Source organism: Manis javanica, chromosome 11 (assembly GCF_040802235.1).
Source record: "Manis javanica isolate MJ-LG chromosome 11, MJ_LKY, whole genome shotgun sequence".
Taxonomy (NCBI): Eukaryota; Metazoa; Chordata; class Mammalia; order Pholidota; family Manidae; genus Manis; species Manis javanica.
This window is the reverse complement of record NC_133166.1, coordinates 29,927,025-29,949,621: the sequence shown is the minus strand read 5'-3', so window position 1 is coordinate 29,949,621 and position 22,597 is coordinate 29,927,025. Positions and strand designations below refer to the sequence as shown.

The 22,597-nt window shown below is 38.0% G+C and overlaps 1 protein-coding gene across 2 annotated transcripts in view; it reads left to right on the top strand.

The window, feature by feature from the left end:
• The window catches only part of NRIP3 (nuclear receptor interacting protein 3), a 39,309-nt gene that overhangs the window by 1,569 nt on the left and 15,143 nt on the right, over positions 1-22,597 (top strand). The window lies entirely within an intron of this gene.

The window sequence follows — 22,597 nt, the reverse complement described above, 5'->3', positions numbered from 1 at the left end:
AAAAGTATTTTTTCTGCACAAGGCACAGGATAGTCAATCTGATTCATGCTCAGAGTGGTGAGTGACTGAAATGTATTCCTAGAGAAGAGTTAACTCTCTTCTCTTCTTTCACTTTAAAGCAAAGTGATGCATTTAGCAAATCAGGTCCAAATCTTATTATCTTCAGCCCAAATTATCCTAGTTCCTGGAAGCCGCAGAAACAAAGAAAGAGAAGTTCAGGAAAAGAAGTAAAATGTGGAATTTTTTTTCTTCCTGTTATGCTGGATTTAGGATATGATTGACATTTGGTTGTCCTGATCTGTCAAAGAGTTCCCTAGTGATCCTTGAGGAACTATCTCTCTGTCCTTCTGCCTAGCATTCCATGTATTACTTCATCCTGTGTAGTAAGAATTCCATCTGCTTTCTGACTCCAGCCTGTCTCAACTGAACCATGAAAGAACTAATAGCATAGAATATAGGCAGTAGGCTGAAAGGAGGATAGATTCTCAAGAAGCAGGTTATTGCCATGAATGTGACACTCAGCAGTTTACTGTTAGACCCTGGATCATGGTTCACACTTTCTCTGCCTCCCGCACACCCAATTGCTATGGAGTTGATATCCCTCTTTGCTATTTTCACACCTCTACTGTGCAAATGATTGCACAGAAGAGCTAGAACAGGTCACAGAAGCCAAGGCAGACTGAGATAGGACTCAGAGAGCTGTGAGTACTGGGGTGAAGTGGCATCTTGGAATTGCTGTGGCTGCCTCAGTAGTCTTAGAAATAACCTTAGAAATATTCTATCCTTCACTTGATGAATACATGTGGTAGTATAGACTGGTGTTGACTCAATTTTCTCTCACTGTAGTGAAATTTTGAAGATGTCAAAACTGAATAAGTCTATAGTACAAACCCAAAGAGAGACATGGGGAAAGGACAAATTAATTTTAATTGATTCTGTGGTTTGTGCCAGTGAGAAGATTGTAGATTGTTTTCCTCATACTAGTGACCTATATCAGAATTATACTGCTGGGTTTTCTGAACTATCTATCTTTTACCATGCTGTTTCTGTAACATTCATGATTTGACCAGCCTGCAAACTTTTTTTGGATTGGCAAAGAGCACTTGTAGGCAATCAAATGTAGTCTTGTTCTCTTGGTCCCAGGAAGTGCTATGGTCCTATTCCTGTTTGTGTGTAGTTGGCTGCTACCAAGTCTGCTGTGGAAATTAATCTTATTTCTCATGTATGGCTCTCTTATTTTATTTATCCTTTTATCTTGTGCTGTTTTTTTCTGTATTAGATTAAGAACCAAAGTTGGAGATATGAGTAATATCTCCACTGAGATATTAATCTGAGAAAAAAATCTCCACTCTTGTAGTTTTTCCTCTTATGGTTTCTTTTGCCTTAGCTACCAGGTTCATAAATGTTCTTCTCACTGAGGTCAAGACTTTTTAATTTGTAAAGATAGTCCTGTCATGGGATAATAGTCTGTCTTTCTTATATGATAATATTACTGAGGGACAGGTCATATCTTTCATTGTCCAACAATAGAGAGAGTTTTACTTTTCTATTTATGACTGATTCTGCTTATAGCCAAATGCTTTAGCAAAACTCACTAAACTTAGGAATGAAGATAGGGGCAAGGATGGTGGAAAACAGTGAAGCCAAATGACTAGCCCTGTAGTGAGTATCCGATCTACCTGATCAGAATCTGTTGTCAATTACAGCAGTCTTGGGTGGTACTCTATACATTAACTATTCCTAATGCAATAAGACATCCATAATGCTACAAGTCTTAGACCATAGAACTTTGGAGCCCTAGAAGAGGAGCATTAAATATCAGTATAATACCAGAATGTGGTGCAAGCTGAAGATTTCTAGAGCCATGGTTGCATCCTAATTATAGCAAACATTATTTGAACACTTGCTGTGTTGAGGACACAGTACTAGGTGTTAAGATCACAAAGAAGAAGACAGAATTTCTGTCTACAAGGAATTTATAGATTAGGTGGGAGGACAGGACAGATTAATAAATTTATTCTACAAATATTTATTCAACACTTATTACACATTAGGCAATAATCTAGGTACTGAAGATATCATAGCCAACCAAAATGGAGTTCCTGCCCTCATGGAACTTGCATTCTTGTAGGGAGAGAGGGCAGAAAATAAAAACAAGTAAACATACAATGTATCACATAGCAATTGGTGCTGTGGAGAAATTAAACCAGGGAAAGGGTATAGGGAGTGCGGTGGCTGAGGTAGAGTTGAGTAGAGCCTATTTTATATAGGGTAGTCAGGGAAGGCCTCTCTCATTAAGATTATGTTTTAGGAGATACTGAAGGAAATGAGAGAGCAAAATATCTTGGAGAAGAATGTTCTAGGCAGAAGGCGCAAAGGCCTGAAATGTCAGTGTGCTTGTAGTGATTAAAACTGTAAAGATGTAACCATGGCCAGAGAAAAATGAACAAACGGGAGGGTGATAGGAGATATCATCAAAGAGGTAGTAGGAGGCCAGATTACTTAGGGCTTTATAGGTCATCGTATAAGATATTTGGCTTTTAAACTGATATGGGAAACCAGTAGAAGACTTTATGCAGAGGGGTGATGTGATTTGGCTTATTTTATAAAAAGATTACTCAGATTATTGTGTGGATTAGACTATGGAGGGCCAAGAGTAGAAGCAGGGAGACTGGTTAGGAGGCTATTAACAGTCATCCAGTCTCAGAGCCGCATAATAGCATTGAAGGGAACAAGAAGAGACTGGGTTCTCGATATATCTTGAAGGCAGAGCTGACAAATTTAGTTGATGGATTTGATTAAGGATCTGAAAGAAAAAGTAGTCAAGAATGACCTCAAGATTTTTCATCTAGCAGTTGGAAGAATAAAGTTGTCATTTATCGAAGTGGGTAAGACTACAGGAAGAACAGGTTAGGGGAACAGGAAACAGGATAGGGAATAAGAGTCAGGAATTTGATTTTTGAACAAGTTAAGTTTGGGATGTCTATTAGTTATTCAAGTATAGTTGTTGGGGAGACAGTTCCATGAGAAAATAAATAACACCACATGGAAGCCTGTGCTAGTTGCCAAGAGGTTACAGTCAATAAACACTAGAGTTCAGTAGAAGAAGTCATTACTCTGGATTTTATGACGGTAGTGATGGAGACCATCATTTGACTGCAGCTTCATCATTTCCTGGTGAGGCAACTGACTATAAGATTAGGGAGAGGAGGCTTTCTCCAGAATGTGTCCTATAAAACCTCAGAGTAAGAACTTTAAAGGTTATCTGGTCCAATTCCCTGTCTATGTAAGAATCCTTTCCAACAAAAATGCATCCTTCCATGGACAACTGAGAAACCACCATCTCAGACCAATCTACAAGGCAGGTAACAATCAGGAATAAGGTTGTTCTCTTTGAAATAACGTGTCTGTCAGGTTACAAGGCAAAGGCAAAGTAACAGAACACAGAAGGCCTGAGGCAATGTGACAGCCTGCCTTAGGTGAACTCCCATGTGTTTTCAAGCAACTATAAATCCGGTCTATGTTCCCATGGAGTAGAATGGGTCATGTGTTGTAGATTCAACTAGCAAACAAAGAGAAGGCACAAATGTTAGTGTTCTTTTAGATTACCAAGGCCAGATAGTGACATGTATATATTGGGCTTGAAGTGAGAATCTATCAGGAGTCCATGTTTATTTACAAATAGTAAATGAAGACTAAAATGGAGTAGGATAATTTAATGTCCTTTTAGGGGGGAAAAAAGTGAATGGTAATTAGTTTCAATTGTAGGTTGAGTGTGAAAATTTAAAATACATATACACAAACACTTAAAATCATATCCATATACTTACTAACATTTGAGTGCTTACTCTGTACTTGACACAGTGTTAAAGGCTTTGTATGGATCATTTCACTTAATCCTCACAAAAGCACTACAAAGTATTTACTAACTTAAATTTAGGTTTGTCTGACTCCAAAGCATATATTTTTAAATGCTACTCTAAGTCAGGGATTGGAAAACTTTCTCTGTGAAGGACCAGATAGTAAATATTTTCAGCTTTATAGGCTAAACAGTTGCTGTCTCAGCTACTCAGCTCGCTGTTATAATGCAAAAGCAGCCATAGAAGGTAAATAAGTGGGGTTTGGTTGTGTTTCAATAAACAATAAAGGTTTATTCAATAAACAAAAGTATACAAAAACAGGCAGCAGGCTGGATTTGGTTAGTGGGCCATATTTGCCTAACCCTATTTCTAAGTGGTTCTAGTTGTAGTTCTATTGCTAACTAGAACCATGGGATTCTCCTCTGGGAGTAAATGCTGCAAAGAAGGCAAGACTTTTGTCATCTCCCCATTTCCAATCTGGGCCATTCTGTGGACAAAACTCCATTAGTTTGCTTCTGTCAGGGTTCAGTGCAGCATGGGTAAAGGGATTGAGAAAGTGGCCTTAGAAATTCCTGACCCAGTCATGATTCTGTTGCACCCTGCAGTATAATGCTGCCTCCCACTTTAGTTTTCTTCCCACTCTACAGCCTGATTGGAAGAGATATTTAAGCAGACTGCATGCCAGATTGAGGAACCTTGGCTATTTCCACCCAGAATACAGCACTGTCCACAGAGCACATTTTCTTCAGAAGCTCCTGATAATGATGGCAGCAGCACATTAAAGGTTACCCGATTAGAGTTTAGCAGCCACATTTCATAAACTAGAGAACCAGGGTCTGTTTAGGTTGGACGTGACGTTGTTGAAGTAAAGTGGAAAGTAGGATTCATGTCAGGAGAACGACTTGAGAATTATGTCCAAAAGTCCAGCACAGTACCTGCAGCATCTGTCTAGCTAATTACTACTGTGTATTTTGAAGAACATCAGGAAAGTTGAAGACAGCCCTTGGAAAGCCAGTATTTCAGTAAATAATAAAATAAACCATTTAAGCAAATTTATAAAGTAACAGTCAAGGAGTTAGGAATGCAAATAGTACAAACTATGTAATGTGCAAGTATTGAAGGGATTCTGAAAGAAAGAATGATGATGTTAGTGATGATGTTAATCAGGAGAGATTCATTAAAGAAGTAAAGGGTAGAGATTTGTTTGTTCAGTACTATGTCAAGAGCTGGGGATATGGCTGTGATCAAGATAATCAAGGTCACTGTTATGAAATTAACACTCTAGTAGGGAGAGTGAAACAGTAAACAAATAAGCAAAGTAACTATGGATTTATAATTACTATGAAAGAAATAGTGGGATATGTTAGTAACTAGAGAGGTGGGGTACCTACTTTAATTAGTATAGGGAAGATGTCTATGATGAAGTGACATTTGAGTTGAGACCTAAAAGATGAGAGCAAGCTAACAATTAGAAGTATGACGAGAACATTTCAGGCAGTGGGAACAGCAGGTACTAAGGCACTGCAAGGAAAGGAGTGTTTTGAGCAAGGAGGTGTGGATGACTGAAGGGGAGAGTGGTATGAATATGGAAGTTGGAGAGATGGACAGGGACCAAATGAAGCAGAGCCCTTATAGACCATGGTAAGAAGTTTGAATTTTGTTCAAAAAACAATGGGAAAGCTGTGAAGGGTTTTAACTAAGGGAATATATTATCTGATACATGGTTTTAACAGAACAAAAGAAGAGGCAGAAAATAAGTTAGTAGGCTGTTACAGTACAGATGAGAAATGATGAACCAAGATACAGAAACAATCCAAGTTTCCATCAGTGGATGAAGATATATATATATATATATACACACAATGGAATACAGGCATACCTCAGATATATTGTGGGTTTGGTTCCAGACCACTGCAATAAAGCAAATATTGTACTAAAGCAAGTTAAATGAATTTTTGGTTTCTCAGTGCATATAAAAGTTATGTTTACACTGTGCTGTAGTCTATTAAGTGTTCAATAGCATTATATATAAAAAATGTATATACCTTAATTTAAAAATACCTTATTGCTAAAAAAATGATACCATCATTTGAGCTTTGAGCACATCATAATCACCAGGAGTACATACCATCTCAAAAAAACACTTTTTTTGCTCATCCATAAGAAGCAACTCTTCATGTATTCAAGTTTTATCATGAGATTGTAGCAATTCAGTCACATCTTCAGGCTCTAATTTGAACTCTAGCTCTCTTGCTGTTTCCACCAGTTTAGCAGTTACTTCTCACACTGAAGTCATGAACCCCTCAAAGTCATCCATGAAGGTTGGAATCAACTTCTTCCAAACTCCTGTTAATGTTGATATTTTGACCTCTTCCCATGAATCAGTAGTGCTCTTACTGGCATCTAGAATAGTGAATACCTTCCAGAAGGTTTTCAATTGACTTTGCTCAGGTCCATCAGAGGAATCATTATCTATGGCAGCTATTGCCTTACAAAATGTATTTCTTAAATATTAAAATTTGAAAGTCAAAATGACTCCTTGGAATTGATGTTCTGTTAGCAGGCATGAAAACAGTATTAATCTCAATGTCCATCTCCATCAGAGCTCTTGGGTAACGAGGGGCATTGTCAATGAGCAGTAGGATCTTGAAAGGAATCTTTTTTTCTTTTTTTTGAGCAGTACTTCTCAACAGTGGGCTTAAAATATTCAGTATAAACCATGTTGTAAACAGATGTGCTCTCATACAGGCTTTGTTATCCTTATAGAGTAGATTTAGCATTAATTCATAAGGGTCCTAGGATTTTTGGAATGGTAAATGAGCATTGGCTTCAACTTAAAAGTCACTAGCTGCATTAGCCCCTAACCAGTCAGCCAGTCCTTTGAAGTTTTGAAGCCAGGCATTGACTCCTCTCTAGCTATGAAAGTCCTAGATGGCATCTTCTAATGGAAGGCTGTTCTGTCTACATTGAAAATCTGTTGTGTAGTGTAGCCACTTTCATTATTCTTAAGTCTCCTGGAGAACCTGCTTGTAGCTTCTACATGAGCACTTGCTGCTTCACCTTGCACTTTTATGTTACAGAGATGGCTTTTTTCCTTAAACCTCATGAACCAGCCTCTGCTAGCTTCAGACTTTTCTTCTGTAGCTTCCACACCTCTCACCTTTCATAGAATTGAAGACAGAGCCTTGCTCTGAATAAGGCTTTGGTTTAAGGGAATGTTGTGGCTGGTTTGATCTTCTATCCAGACCACTAAGACTTTTTCCATCAGCAATCAGGCTGCTTCACTTTCTTTTCATTCACGTATTCATGGGAGCAGCACTTTTAATTTTTCAAGAACTTTTCCTTTGCATTCTCAACTTGGCTAACTGTTTGGCACAAGAGGCTTAACTTTCAGCCCATCTTGGCTTTCAACATGCCATCCTCAAGAAGCTTAATTATCTCTAGCTTTTGATTTAAAGGATGCAACTCTTCCTTTCAGTTGAACACTTAAGAGGCCATTGTAGGGTTATTAATTGGCCTAATTTCCGTATTGTTGTGTCTCAGATTCGGAATAGGGAGGCCCAATGAGAGGGAGAGAGAAGGGAACAGCCAGTAGTAGGTGGAGTAGTCAGAACACACACAATATTTATTGATTAAGTTTGCTGTCTTTATATGGGTATGGTTCATGGTACCCCAAAACAATTACAACAGTAGCATCAAAGATCTCTGATCATGAGTCACCATAACAAATATGAAGAAGCTTGAAATATTGTAAGAATTAGCAAAATGTGACACAGAGACAGGAAGTGAGCAAATGCTGTTGGAAAAATGGTGCTGATAGGCTTGCTTGAGACAGGGTTGCCACAAACCTTCAATTTGTAAAGAAATGCATGCAAAGCACAATAAAGCAAAGCTCAATAATTGAGGTGTGCCTGTACTATTCAGCCATGAAAAGCATGAAATCTTTACCACTTGCAACAGCATGGATGGACCTTGAGGGCATTATGCTAAGTAAAATAAATAGAGAAAGATAAATGCTATATGGTCTCACTTATATGTCTCATCTAAAAAACAAAACAAACAAAAAAACCAAGCTCATAGGTACAGAGAACAGATTGAAAGTTACCAGGGTTGGGGGTGAAATGGGTCAAAAAGTACAAATTTCCAGCTATAAAATAAATAAGTCATGGAGATATAATGTACAGCACTGTGACTAAAGTTAATAATACTGTATTGCATATTTGAAAGTTGCTAAAAGAGTAGATCTTAAAAGTCTTCATCCTAGGGAAAAAAAGAAAAAAATTTTGTAATTATATATGTTAACAGATGTTAAGTAGTTTTACTGTAGTGATCATTTCATAGTATAAACAAACACCAAATCGTTATGTTGTACACCTGAAACTAACATAATGTTATGTTTCACTTGTACCTCAAAAAAAAAAAAGCATTGCCCCATTTAAAATAATAAAAAAAAAATCTAGAGGATGAGAACAACTTAAGTTACATTGTATTTTTAAGGTCTAACAAATGTTGAAACTTTTTTGTAAGAATAAAAAAATAGTGGCTTGGATTAGATTAGAAGTAGTAAAAATGGGGAAAAGCAGATAAATTTCAGATATGTTTTGGAGGAAGCAGGAACAGTTTTTGAAATGGAAGGTTAGGGAAAGAAAAGAATGTTTGGTGTATGGTGGTGCCATTTTACCAGCTGTTGGAAAGGAATAATCCAGAATGTTGAATTTAGGAGCTCAAACTTCTTTTATTACTGATGAAAAAAGTGAGGCTTGAAGAAAGATAGTGCTTAGAGAGATTAGTGATTTGCCCAAGGGAGTATGTGACAACTGGTCATTTTGATAAAAGTAGAAAGTTTTCATGGAGGAATAAAGATAAAATTGGGAAGGCAGGTGAGTGGTAGTTAGTGGAAGATCTTAAATGCTAAATTGAGGATTTTGTGTTTGATATAGCTAGCAAAACAAAAAACAAACAAAAAAGAAACCACTGTTGGGGAAGGAGACCATGAAAGTAATGTTTTAGGAGATTGCATGAATTTAACAAGGACAGTAGAAACAGATAGGAAAATATTGAGTGTTTTAGAGTGTAGCGTTTCAGTAATTCTAATAAGTGAATAAGAATAAGGAAGTGCAGGTTTTGTAGGAAAGATCAGTGGACAAGTTAACTTTGAAAATGCTTGTGAAATGTCTGGTAGAGAAGTTCAAAGAAGCAGTTGGATCTGTGAGCCTAAACTCAAAAGTGAGCTTTGGTCATAAGATAGCCTTCATCATAAAGGTAATAATTTAGCTATGTAAGTAGGTAAGACTGCCCTGAAAGGCTAGTAAGAAAAGATGAAAGGAAGCAATGAGGAACACATTTAAGAAATGAGCAGATACCAGTGAAATAAGGCAGAGAAAGACAAATACCAAATGGTTTCCCTCATTTGTGGAGTATAACAGCGAAGCAAAACTGGAGGAACAAAGTAGCAGCAGACTCCCAGACTCCAGAAAAGACTAGCGGTTACTAAAGGGGAGGGGTGGGGGAGGGTGGGTGGGGAGGAAGGGAGAAGGGGATTGTGGGGTATCATGATTGGTACACATGGTGTGTATGGGGTCACAGGGAAGACGTGTAGCACAGAGAAGACAAGTAGGGGCTCTGTGGCATCTTACTACACTAATGGACAGTGACTGCAATGGGGTGTGGTGGGGAACTTGATAATAAGGGTGAATGTAGTAACCACATTGTTTTGTGAAACCTTCATAAGAGTGTATATCAACGATACTTTAATTAAAAAAAAAGAGAAATGAGCAGAGGCAAAGGAGCCAGTAGAAGAGGAAAATACAGATAGACAGAAAGATGGTTTCAGAAGCCAGTGGAGGAGAGAGTCAAAAAAAATGGAATGTTGAGTTTATTGCAGCATTGTTTCTAGTGGCAAACAAGTGGAAACAATCTAAATGTTAAATGTTAGTAGTTAAATTGAGGTATTGTACTACAGACTCAAATATCTGCAGAGAATGTGCTATTTAAAATGCAGAAAATAGGGCAGATGTAAGAAACAAGGGGCTAAGGCTGTTACAGAGTAACCTGGCATTACACCTACCTAAGTTACATTGTTCGTGTATGTGCACCCATGCATACACACTTTAGTTTTTGCATAATTTAGCAGAAACTGTTAGCTAAAGCATCATCCATTCTCAGCCCTTTTCTATCTGCCTTACTCCTCTATAGAGATTAGAAAAACTAAATTCTCTCCCAACCCCACTTTGCACCTAGAAGTGACCATGTAGATTTTGACCAAGAAGATACAGGCAAAATACTGAGAAAACTTCTGGGTAAGTATTTGCTCTCCTAATAAAACAAATAGATGGCACATAGTCCCTCCTCCTTCCTTATTCCTTGAATGTGGATGTAATGCCTGGAGCTGAGGCATCCATCATATGATGATGAGGGAATATCCAAGAGAAATGCAGAGAGAGTAGCCCTGAAATTGTTAAGATGCTGAATTACTGCCAACAGCTGCCCACCTCTAGACTTTTTTGTTACGTGAGAAGAAACACACCTCCATTTAAGCCACTGTATGTTGGTTTTTTTTGTGGCTGAATGCTTTTTTAATTTATGGGGTACTTAAAAAATTTTTTTATTTTGGTATCATTAATATACAATCACATGAGCCACATTGTGGTTGCTAGATTCCCCTGATTATCAAGTCCCCACCACATACCCCATTACAGTCACTATCCATCAGCATAGTAAGATGGTACAGAGTCACTATTTGTCTTCTCCTTGCTATACTGCCTTCCCCGTGCCCCTCCCTACGTATGTGTGCTAATTGTAATGCCCTTATTCCCCTTCTCCCTCCCTTCCCACCCACCCTCCCCAGTCCCTTTCCCTTTGGTAACTGTTAGTCCTTTCTTGGGTTCTGTGAGTCTGCTGCTGTTTTGTTCCTGAAGTTTTTGCTTTGTTATTATACTCCACAGAGGAGTGAAATCATTTCATACTTGTCTTTCTCCATCCATCTGGCTTATTTCATTGAGCATAATAGCTCCATCCATGTTGTTGCAGATGGTAGGATTTGTTTTCTTCTTATGGCTGAATAATATTCTATTGTGTGTATGTACCACCTCTTCTTTATCCATTCATCTACTGATGGACACTTAGGTTGCTTCCATTTCTTGGCTATTATAAATAGTGCTATGATAAACATAGAGGCATATGTTTTTTTGAAATTGGGCCCTTCATTCTTAAGGTAAATTCCTAGAAGTGGAATTCCTGGGTCAAATGGTATTTCTATTTTTAGTTTTTTGAGGAACCTCCATATTGCTTTTCACAATGGTTGAACTAGTTTACATTCCCACCAGCAGTGTAGGAGGGTTCCCCTTTCTTCGCATCCTCGCCAGCTTTTGTTGTTCCTAGTCTTTTCTATGTTGGCCATCCTAACTGGTATGAAGTGATAGTTCATTGTGGTTTTAATTTGCATTTCCCTGATAATTAGCAATGTGGAGCATCTTTTCATGTGCCTGTTGGCCATGTGAATTTCTTCTTTGGAGAAGTGTCTGTTCATATCCTCTGCCCATTTTTTTAATAGGGTCATTTGCTTTTTGGTTGTTGAGGCATGTGAGTTCTTTATATATTTTGGATATTAACCCCTTGTCAGATATGTCATTTGTGAATATATTCCCCCACACTGTAGGATGCCTTTGTTCTACTGATGGTGTCCTTTGCTGTACAGAAGCTTTTCAGCATGATGTAGTCCCATTTGTTCATTTTTGCTTTTGTTTCCCTTGCCTGAGGAGATGCGTTCAGGAAAAAATTACTCATGTTTATATTCAGGAGATTTTTGCCTATGTTATCTTCGAAGAGTTTTATGATTTTATGACTTACATTCAGGTCTTTGATCCATTTTGAGTTTACTTTATGGGGTACTTTTTAATAAAAAATGCATATATATATAATTTAAAACTTTAAAAATTTTAAGTTGTTCCTTGGGTTGGGGATCTCCATAAGTAAGTAGTGATACTGCTATTTCTTGATTTCTTGATTTTACCGTTATCTATTGATTTTCTATAATGGATAAGGGTTTAGTTCTCTTACACCTCTCCATCATGTTCCCTCTCCTATTATGCTAATATTCTGTTAAATAACTTGTTTAGGGTCAAATTGTCATTCACTGATTACATTATTATGGCTATGTTCATTATATTTATAACTGAGTCAAATGTACTATAATTATATTTCTTTTCTCATAAAAATGTGTATCTGAAAGTTAATAATTGCCCTTTTTTTCTTTATTTTATTTTCTATGGAAAAATTGAAATCTCTAAGTGCCTTAAAATTTGTAGATGATCTAGAAGGTCCATTTTTTTTTTCTTGGAGCATCCTTCCTGGAGCCCCCTCTCCTCCCATTTCATTTTGGACTGGTTACTCTCAAAGTCTGCTACACAATACTTTCATGGACTTTTCCTCTAGCACCTTTCTCAGAATTTCCTTTGCCTTTCCTCTGTACTGGGTGCTTTATTTCTTGGATTCTATGCTTTTTTCTTTGTTAATTGGTTTCTCTTACTTTGGTGGAGTATATCCTTCAGTTGCTTCTTAAAGATGGATGGGAAATAACTTTCTGGAATCTTGATTGATAGTTTGCCTAGATTTAGAAATTCTGTACCATGAGATTTTTGAAAAATATTCTATTGTCTTTTGGCTTCCATTATTACCACTGAGTAGTCCTATACCATTCTGGTTCCTAATCCTTTATATTTGGATTATATTTTTCTCTTTGGAAGCTTTTGGAAACTTTGTCATCTATGATATTACAAAAGTTCAAGTCTTGGTGTAGATCTTTCTTCTTTCCTTATGTGAGGCTCAATGTGGGCCCTTTGAATCTTTAAACTCATATCCTTCAGTTCTGGCTTATTATGGCACTCACCCTTGACCTTAGCTGTTCCAGAAATCTGACAATACATCATTTCTAAGCCTAGCCAAAGTATCAACCCAGCAGAGTCTTCTGATTGACTCTTACTAAAAGAAGAGACTTTTGGACTTTTTCTCAGTTGTCTGGGCCAAGTGGGAGTCTTATGCTGGCTTTACACTAATCTATTTTCAACCTTAATTGTACACTCCAGACATAAAGGTTCTCTTCTAATTCCTCAGCCTTTCTGGGTTTAAATTTGAGTAGGAAAACTGCTTTTACAGATAGATCCCAAAATATTTTATGTCTCAAACATAACAGTTTATTTTTTCTTAAGTGACAATACTAGTGGAAAAGTCAGCAAGACAGCCCTCTTCCTTTTTAGGGACCCAGGCTGACATGCAACCTCCAAGAAGGTTATCCTGAAGGTCATCTCCATTCCAGCCAGTCAGAAGAGGAAAACAATATGGAGGAGTGTACACCAGGTCTGGAGGTGGTGCCTGTCATTTCTGCTCACATTCTGTTTGCTAGACAGCAGTCATATGGTTATTCCTAACTGCAAGGAAGTCTGGAAACATAATCTAGGTATCTTCCCAGGAAGAAGAAAAGAGCATGGATTTTGGTGAGCAACTAGCAATCTTTGCACTCAAGCATTCTGTGAAGTAGAATGGTGTGAAGCACTTAGCTTTCTCTAGTCTGGGTCAATTACCACTTTTCTGTCTACTTTTCAGATCCCAAAATTTTGTCACCATCTCTCTTTGTTATTTTCTTTATTGCTCTCTTTGTTCTTTTAGGTTAAGGCCTTTCTTATTCTTACTGATCATCATTTTAGTGAAATTTTGTTTGGTAGCAGAGGTAATTATGCAGTTACATTGTTATTTAAAAGATGTAGGCATAACAAAATGACTACAGGAAAACATCTCTGAGGTTCATATGGGTTTATTGGCTGTGAATTTTCAATTCCTGAACTATATACTATGAATACTTTTAGTTATGAAAATGAAGACAGTTATTGTACAGGCATAGAAAAATGCCTTTCATATAAACAAAAATATAAAATTTTAGAACAGTGTTTCATGGTATGATCTTATTTTTGTATATGTTTGTAAATGTATTAACAAAATTTTGGAAGGATATACTTCTAAATTTACTGGTTGTTATTTGTTAGGAGTGGGACTCAGAAGGGGCTGAGAGGATGGAGAGGGTTTCCCTTTTAATGTTATATACTTCAGTGATATTTGAATATTTTACATTGAACAAGTGTTATGTTTGAACCTCTTTTGGTTACTAAGTAAAAGAACAAAGGAATAGTCATCAGGGCCAAATGCCTTAGGGAAGCCAAGTAAAATGAAGGCTGAAAAATATTTACCAGATTTGGAAACTCGGGGATTATAAGTCTTGTGGGATCAGAACTAATTTCCATGAATAAATTATAGGGTATTAGGAAATAGACATGATCTCAGCTTTTTTAAAAGACCATTTAAGATACGGCTGTGATTAGGAGGATGTAGAGTTGAGGAGGCAGGGTCTGAGTTATGAGGAGTTTTCTCCCCAGTATATGAGAACTTTGAGTATGTCTTCTGGCCATTAGTATGTCTACTGGATCATGTCAAGGATCCAGTAGGAAGGCAGGGAAGACTCAGAAGAGAGATGACTTTAAGGAAAATAATTTCAGAACTTTTCTCATTTGCCCTGACCATTCAGTGATGATTAGACTCCTCTGCAAGATTAAGAGTAACCAAGTAAAGTGTTCAGCAAGACCAGTGACAAAGGAAAGCCCCAAGGTTTCAGTGAGGAGAGCTTTGATCGATGGCCTTTGAAGCACTTTCCAACTTTCAGTTCTACAAATCCAACTTTTCTGAATTGGTCCTGATAAGCATGGACTTGACAGAAGCAAACACTCTGCTTTAGTATGATTTGAGCTAGAAATGCAGGCCTATTAATGAGAAAGATAAGAATGAAGAATTTCCATTTTTTTCTTTTTTCTTTTATTAAAGTATCATTGATATACACTCTTATGAAGATTTCACATGAAAAACATTGTGGTTACTACATTCACCCATATTATCAAGTCCCCCCCATAATCCACTGAAGTCACTGTCCATCACTGTAGTAAGATGCCACAGAGTCACTACCTGTCTTTTCTGTGCTACACTGTCTTCCCCGTGACCCCCCTACACCATGTGTACTAATCATAATACCCCACAGTTCCCTTCTCCCTACTTCCCCACCTGCCCTCTCCAACCCCTCCCGTTTGGTAACCACTAGTTCCTTCTTGGAGTCTGTGAGTCTGCTGCTGTTTTGTTCCTTCAGTTTTGCTTTGTTATACTCCACAAATGAGGGAAATCATTTGGTATTTGTCTTTTCTCCACCTAACTTATTTCGCTGAGCGTTATACCCTCTAGAGCTCCATCCATGTTGTTGCAAATGGTAAGATTTGTTTCTTTCTTATGACTAAATAGTATTCCATTGTGTATGTGTACCACAGCTTCTTTATCCATTCATCTACTGATGGACACTTAGGTTGCTTCCATGTCTTGGCTATTGTAAATAGTGCTGCAGTAAACATAGGGGTGCATATGTCTTTTTGAATCTGACATCTTGCTTCCTTTGGGTAAATTCCTAGAGGTGGAATTCCTGGGTTAAATGGTATTTCTATTTTTAGTTTTAGTTTAGTTTAGTCCATATTGCTTTCCATAGTGGTTGAACTAATTTACATTCCCACCAGCAGTTTAGGAGGGTTCCCCTTTCTCCACATCCTTGACAGCATTTGTTGTTCCTAGTCTTTTTGATGTTGGCCATCCTAACTGGTGTGAGGTGATAACTCATTGTGGTTTTAATTTGCATTGCCCTGATAATTAGCGATGTGGAGCATCTTTTCATGTGCCTGTCGGTCATGTGAATTTCTTCTTTGGAGAAGTGTCTGTTCATATCCTCTGCCCATTTTTTAATAGGGTTATTTGCTTTTTGGTTGTTGAGGTGTGTGAATTCTTCATATATTTTGGATGTTGACCCCTTGTTGGATATGTCATTTAGAATATATTCCCCCATACTGTAGGATGCCTTTTTGTTATACTGATAGTGTCCTTTGCTGTATGGAAGCTTTTTAATTTGATGTAGTCCCATTTGTTCATTTTTGCTTTTGTTTCCCTTGCCTGAGGAGAAACATTTAGGAAAAAGTTGCTCATGTTCATATTCAAGAGATTTTTGCCTATGTTATCTTCTAAGAGTTTAATGGTTTCATTACTTAAATTAAGGTCTTTGATTCATTTTTAGTTTACTTTTGTGCATGGAGTTAGACAATAATCCAGTTTCATTCACTTACATGTAGCTGTCCAATTAAGCCAACACCAGTTGTTGAAGAGGCTGTCATTTCCCCATTGTATATCCACAGCTCCTTTATCATATATTAATTGACCATATATGCTTGGGTTTATATCCAGGCTCTCTATTTTGTTCCATTGATCTATGGGTCTGTTTTTGTGCCAGTACAAATTGCCTTGATTACTGTGGCTTTGTAGTAGAGCTTGAAGTCTGGAAGCATAATCCTCCAGCTTTATTTTTCCTTCTCAGGATTGCTTTAGCTATTTGGGGTCTTTTGTGGTTCCATATGAATTTTAGAACTATTTGCTCTAGTTTGTTGAAGAATGCTGGTGGTATTTTGATAGGAATTGCATTGAATCTGTAGATTGCTTTCGGCAGGATGACCATTTTGACAATATTAATTCTTCCTATCCATGAGCACAGGATGTATTTCCATTTATTGGTATCTTCTTTAATTTCTCTCATGAATGTCTTGTAGTTTTTAGGGTATAGGTCTTTCATATCCATGGTTAGGTTTATTCCTAGGTATTTTATTATTTTTGATGCAATTGTGAATGGAATTGTTTTCCTGATTTCTCTTTCTGCTAGTTCATCATTAGTATATAGGAATGCAACAGATTTATGTGTATTGATTTTATATCCTGCAACTTTGCTGAATTCAGTTATTAGTTCTAGTAGTTTGGAGTGGATTCTTTAGGGTTTTTTATGTACAATATCATGTCATCTGCAAACAGGGACAGTTTAACTTCTTCCTTACCAGTCTTGATGCCTTTTATTTCTTTGTGTTGTCTAATTGCCATGGCTATGACCTCCAGAACTATGTTGAATAAAAGTGGGGAGAGTGGGCATCCTTGTCTTATTCCCAATCTTAAAGGAAAAGTTTTCAGCTTCTTGCTGTTAAGTATGATGTTGGCTGTGGGTTTGTCATATATGGTCTTTATTATGTTGAGGTACTTGCCCTCTATATACATTTTGTTGAGAGTTTTTATCATGAATGGATGTTGAGTTTTATTGAATGCTTTTTCAGCATCTATGGAGATGATCATGTGGTTTTTGTCCTTTTTTTTTGTTGATATGGTGCATGACATTGATAGATTTTCAAATACTGGATCATCCTTGCATACCTGTAATAAATTCTACTTGATCATGATGGATGATCTTTTTAATGTATTTTTTAACTCAATTTGCTATTATTTTGTTGAGTATTTTTGTATCTATGTTCATCAGGGATATTGGTCTGTAATTTTCTTTTTTTGTGGTGTCTTTGTCTGGTTTTGACATTAGAGTGATGCAGCCTCATAAAATGAGTTTGGAAGTATTCCCTCCTCTTCTATTTTTTTGAAAATTTAAGACCGATGGGTATTAGGTCTTCACTAAATGTTTGATAAAATTTAGTGATGAAGCCATCTGGTCCAGACATTTTGTTCTTAGGTAGTTTTTTGATTACCAATTCAATTTCATTGCTGGTAGTTGGTCTGTTCAGATTTTCTGTTTCTTTTTGGGTCAGCCTTGCAAGGTTGTATTTTTCTAGAAAGTTGTCCATTTCTTCTAGGTTATCCAGTCTGTTAGCATATAACTTTTCATAGTATTCTCTAATAATTCTTTGCATGTCCATGGTGTCCATAGTGGTTTTTCCTTTTTCATCTGATTCTGTTTGTGTGTGTAGAGTCTCTTTTTTTCTTGGTAAGTCTGGCTAGGGGTTTATCTATTTAGTTTATTTTCTTGAAGAACCAGCTCCTGCTTTCATTGATTCTTTCTATTGTTTTATTCTTCTTGATTTTATTTATTTATGCTCTGATCTTTATTATGTCCCTCCTTCTACTGACTTTGGGCCTCATTTATTCTTCTTTTCTTTTTTTTCCACTGTCTACTACTTTTTGAGATGTAATTGACATATATTATTTCAGGAGTACACAGAATGATTTGATGTTTGTATATTTTTTAAAATGATCACCATGATAAGTCCAGTCAATACCATTACCACATATAGTTGGATAATTGTTTTCTTGTTTATGAGACCTTATAAAATCTACTCACTTGGCCCCTTCAAGATACGCCAGTGGTGATAACCTTGCTGGTCACCATGCTGCACTGCCATTGTTTTTAGAAGGCTTGCATGTCATTGCCTGTCAAAACATGTATTACTGAAAGCTGTCAGCTCCAACTGTGTAAATTTGTTACCATTTATCTCCTGAATGATTGAACTTAATACATCTGTTGAAAGGCTCTTATCCAGTAAGGTTTTGATGTGTGGAAAATGTTTTTCCCTTTACTGTGGTTTCTGTATACTAAGACTTATGACTATACCAGGGTCAATGGCAGTCACCTGTAAGAGTCAAGAAGTTACCTACAGACTCCTATCAATATTTATGGGTGCTTTGTGTGTGTATGTATTCTTCTTTTTCTAGTTTCATTAATTGTGAGTTTAGACTGTTCATATGGGATTGTTCTTTTTTCCTGAGGTAAGCCTGTATTGCAATATACTTCCATCTTATCATGCGCTTCGCTGTGTCCTACAGATTTTATAGTGTTGAGTTGTTGTTGTCATTTGTCTCCATGTATTGCTTGATCCTTGTTTTTATTTGGTCATTGATCCATTGATTATTTAGGAGATGTTGTTAAGCCTCCACGTGTTCTTCAGTGCCTCTGTCTCCTTACTTATTTTCTGTCTGGTTGATCTGTCCTTTGGAGTGAGTGGTGTGTTGAAGTCTCCTAAAATGAGTGCATTGCATTCTATTTCCCCCTTTAATTCTGTCAGTATTTGTTTCACATATGTAGATGTTCCTGTGTTGGGTGCATAGATACTTATAATGGTTATGTCCCCTTGTTGGACTGACCCCTTTATCATTATATAATGTCCTTCTTTGTCTCTTGTTTCTTTGTTTTGAAGTCTATTTTGTCTGATACAAGTACTACAAGTCCTGCTTTTTTCTCCTTATTATAAGTTGCATGAAATGTCTTTTTCCATCCCTTCACTTTTATTCTGTGTATGTCTTTGGGTTTGAAGTGAGTCTCTTGTAGGCAGCATATAGATAGGTCTTGTTTTTTATCCATTCAGTGACTCTATGTCTTTTTATTGGTGCATTCAGACCATTTACATTTAGGGTGATTTTCGATAGGTATGTACTTATTGCCATTGCAGGCTTTAGATTCATGATTACCAAAGGTTCAAGGGTAACTTCTTCACTATTTAATAGTCTAACTTAACTCACTTAGTATGCTATTACAAACACAATATAAAGGTTCTTTTTTTCCCCTCGTTTTCTTCTTCCTCCATTCTTTATATATTAGGTATCATATTCTATGCTCTTTGTGTATCTATTGACTGACTTTGGGGGTAGTTGATTTGATTTTGCATCTCTATAGTAATTAATTGGTCTGCTTTCTTTACTGTGATTTTGTTTCCTCTGGTGACAGCCATTTAACCTTAGGAACACTTCCATCTAGAGCAGTCCCAACAATGTACACTATAGAAACAGTTTGTGGAAGGTAAAATTCTCTCAGCTTTTGCTTATCTAGAAATTGTTTAATCTCTCCTTCAAATTTAAATGATAATCTTTCTGGGTAGAGTATTCTTGGTTTGAGGCCCTTTTGCTTCATTGCATTAAATTTATCACACCACTCCCTTCTGGCCTGTAAGGTTTCTGTTGCAAAGTTCGATGATAGCCTGATGGGTTTTCCTTTGTATGTGATCTTTTTTCTCTCTCTGGCTGCTTTAATTAGTCTGTCCTTATCCTTGATCTTTGCCATTTTAGTCATTATATGTCTTGGTGTTTTTTTCCTTGGGTCCCTTGTGTTGCGAGATCTTTGAACCTCCATGGCCTAAGAGACTATCTTCTTCCCCAAATTGGGGAAGTTCTCAGCAATTACTTCCTCAAAGACACTTTCTGTCCCTTTTTCTCTCTCTTCTTCCTCTGGTACCCCTATAATGCAAATATTGTTCCATTTGGATTGGTCACACAGATTTCTCAATATTCTTTCATTTCTAGAGATCCTTTTTTCTGTCTGTGCCTGAGCTTCTTTTTATTTATGCTAATTTCTATTTCATTTACTGTCTTCTCTACTTCATCTAATCTGCTTTTAAATCCCTCCATTGTATGTTTCATTTCAGATACTGCATTCTTCAACATTTGTATCTCATTCTTGAATTCCTCCAAGAGTTCTTGAATATTTTTCTGTAGCTCAATGAGCATGTTTATGATTTTTATTTTGAAATCTCTTTCAGGAAGATTGATGAGTTCAGTTTCACTTGGCCCTCTTCCTGGTGTTTGTGGGTTTCTGGTTTGAACCAGGTTCCTTTGACATTTTATATTTGTAGATGGCGCCCTCTAGTGCCCAGAAACTACTCTCTGGAGCTGCTCAGCCCCTGGAGTGATGGCGGGATTCACAGGCAAGTGGCACTGGTGCCTGTCAGAGGAAATAGCTCTTCCCTGCTTCCCGGCCGCAGTGCCTGTCTTCACTGCCGGGGCCAGAGAACTGAATGCCCAGGGCCTCTGGGCTTTCCACTTGTAGCTGCCATAGGCGGGGCTGTCCTGTGGCCGTCCTCATGCAATGGCCAGGGCAACTGGTTTGCAAGCTGGTACTGCCCAGGAGGAAGGCACAGCAGGCTGCGTATTGCTGTGGGGAGCCTCGTAACTGTGTCTCCAGCCAGGAGGATGGAGTGCATGAAGCCCCTGAAAGTTCCCAACTTGCTGGACAGAGTGCACCTTGCCAATTTTGTCCACCTGTCCTTTCTCCTGATCAGCAAGCTCTGTGCAATCCCTGCCCCTTTAGCAGCCCTCTCGCTATTAAGAAGTCTCTCAGCCTGCCTTTCTTTTGTCCCAGAGTGGCCAGTTGTGGATCTGTGTTTTCCATAAGTGGCTGGAATCTGTTTCTCCAAGTATTCCACCTGTTTTAGCTTTCCAACCCCACTAATCTCCAGGGAACCATGTAATGCAGGTTCATGCTCCCAGAGCAGATCTCCAGGGCTGGGTGTTCACAGTCTTAGGCCTCCACCCACTTCCTGCTCTGTTTCTCTTCCTCCCTCTGGTGAGTTGGGGTGGGGGAAGGACTTGGGTTCATCTGGATCATGGCATTGGTACTTTACCCTTTTCCTTGAGGTCTGCTGTTTTCTCCAGGTATAGGCAGTCTGTCGCAGCCTTCTTTCCTGTTGCTCTTTCAGGATTGGATGTATTTGCTATATTTTCATATTATATGTGGTTTTGGGAGGAGGTTTCTTTCTCAGCTCTCATGCTGCCATCTTTAATTGTTCTCTGAATTTCCATTTCTTTTGAGGAGCAAAGCAGTCTCCCAGTGTTATGGCAGGAGTTCTGACAGAGTTAGCACTTCCTCTAGCTCCTTTTCAAGTTAAGAAGCTCTCTTTCTTTTAAGTGCCTCTCTCTCTCCTTTGCCCAATTTAGAATCTGCTTTGCTGAGAATCAGCGTATTTTAGGAATCCATTTGTTCACCTTACCAGGGTTTACAGTAAGTCATGGCTCTGACTCCGTTCTTCCTCAGAAATCTGTAAAGTGGTAGATAATGAAGCCCTTCTCTAGTTCTATCCCCTTCCATGGGAAAGTTCTAGGCTCTGGCCTTCTGAGAGTGACTCTCTTCCTCCAGAATTGTAGTGCCATTTGGTATGTTACACAGAAACTTGGGGTCAGACTCCTTTCAGGAATTTTAAAATTACTGTAAACTGAGAATAAGATGCTTGTGTATAGAAATTTCTCAGATCAAAATTACTTCTTATTGAGAGGTAGCTTATACTTTCCAGAGATCACTTTGGGTAGAAAGGTATCGCATAGATATATCTGCCCTGGGAGCTCTCTTAAGCTCTATCAAAGAACAGACTGGGATTCACATTTATCCTTCTGCTTTCTCGCATTAGGTATCTAGGCACCAGATATAAGGTCTAATTAAGTGACCTGCTTCTTGGTCATTCTCTGTTCCTCTTATATTCTCATTTTATGGTCCACTGAAGAGAGGGGGGAATGGATGACAAGCATATGGCAGGAGTTGCTTTATGCTCCTTGAAGTTAGTAAGGATGATTCTTGTGGGTTCTGCCAGCTTCCAAAGTGTGTCCTGAGAGTTTTGCTCAACAAATGTGAATTTCTGCCTTCCTAGCCCATCTATCCAATGGGTGACTCAGAGCCAGGTCACCAGAGTGTCTGCTGCCTAGGTCCAAAAGATAAGACTGTAAGGAGTGAGATTTGAAATATAAGTAAGTAACCAGTGCTAGGTAGATGTCTTCAGACTGTGAAAATGAGCTTCCCCTTCTGTGTTGCCTGGGAAGATACACTTATTCTGCATAGACTAAGGCCACCTTTCTCCTGAATGCCTTTGTAAGGGGAGGGAAGGCAGCAGGCTCAGGTAGTCCAAATCACAAGGGTCCCTCAGCTCTCTTTAGCCATAGAATATTCACTGGCCCAGTCCACATTTCCCAGTGTCCTACCTTGCTCTCTCATTCAGGGTGGTCTACTGCAAATTGGTTTATAGTACCTGTTCTGGCAATATCAATGAAGTCCCAACCAGAAGGAAAAATAAATAAGCAAGGTAGAGCTCAGT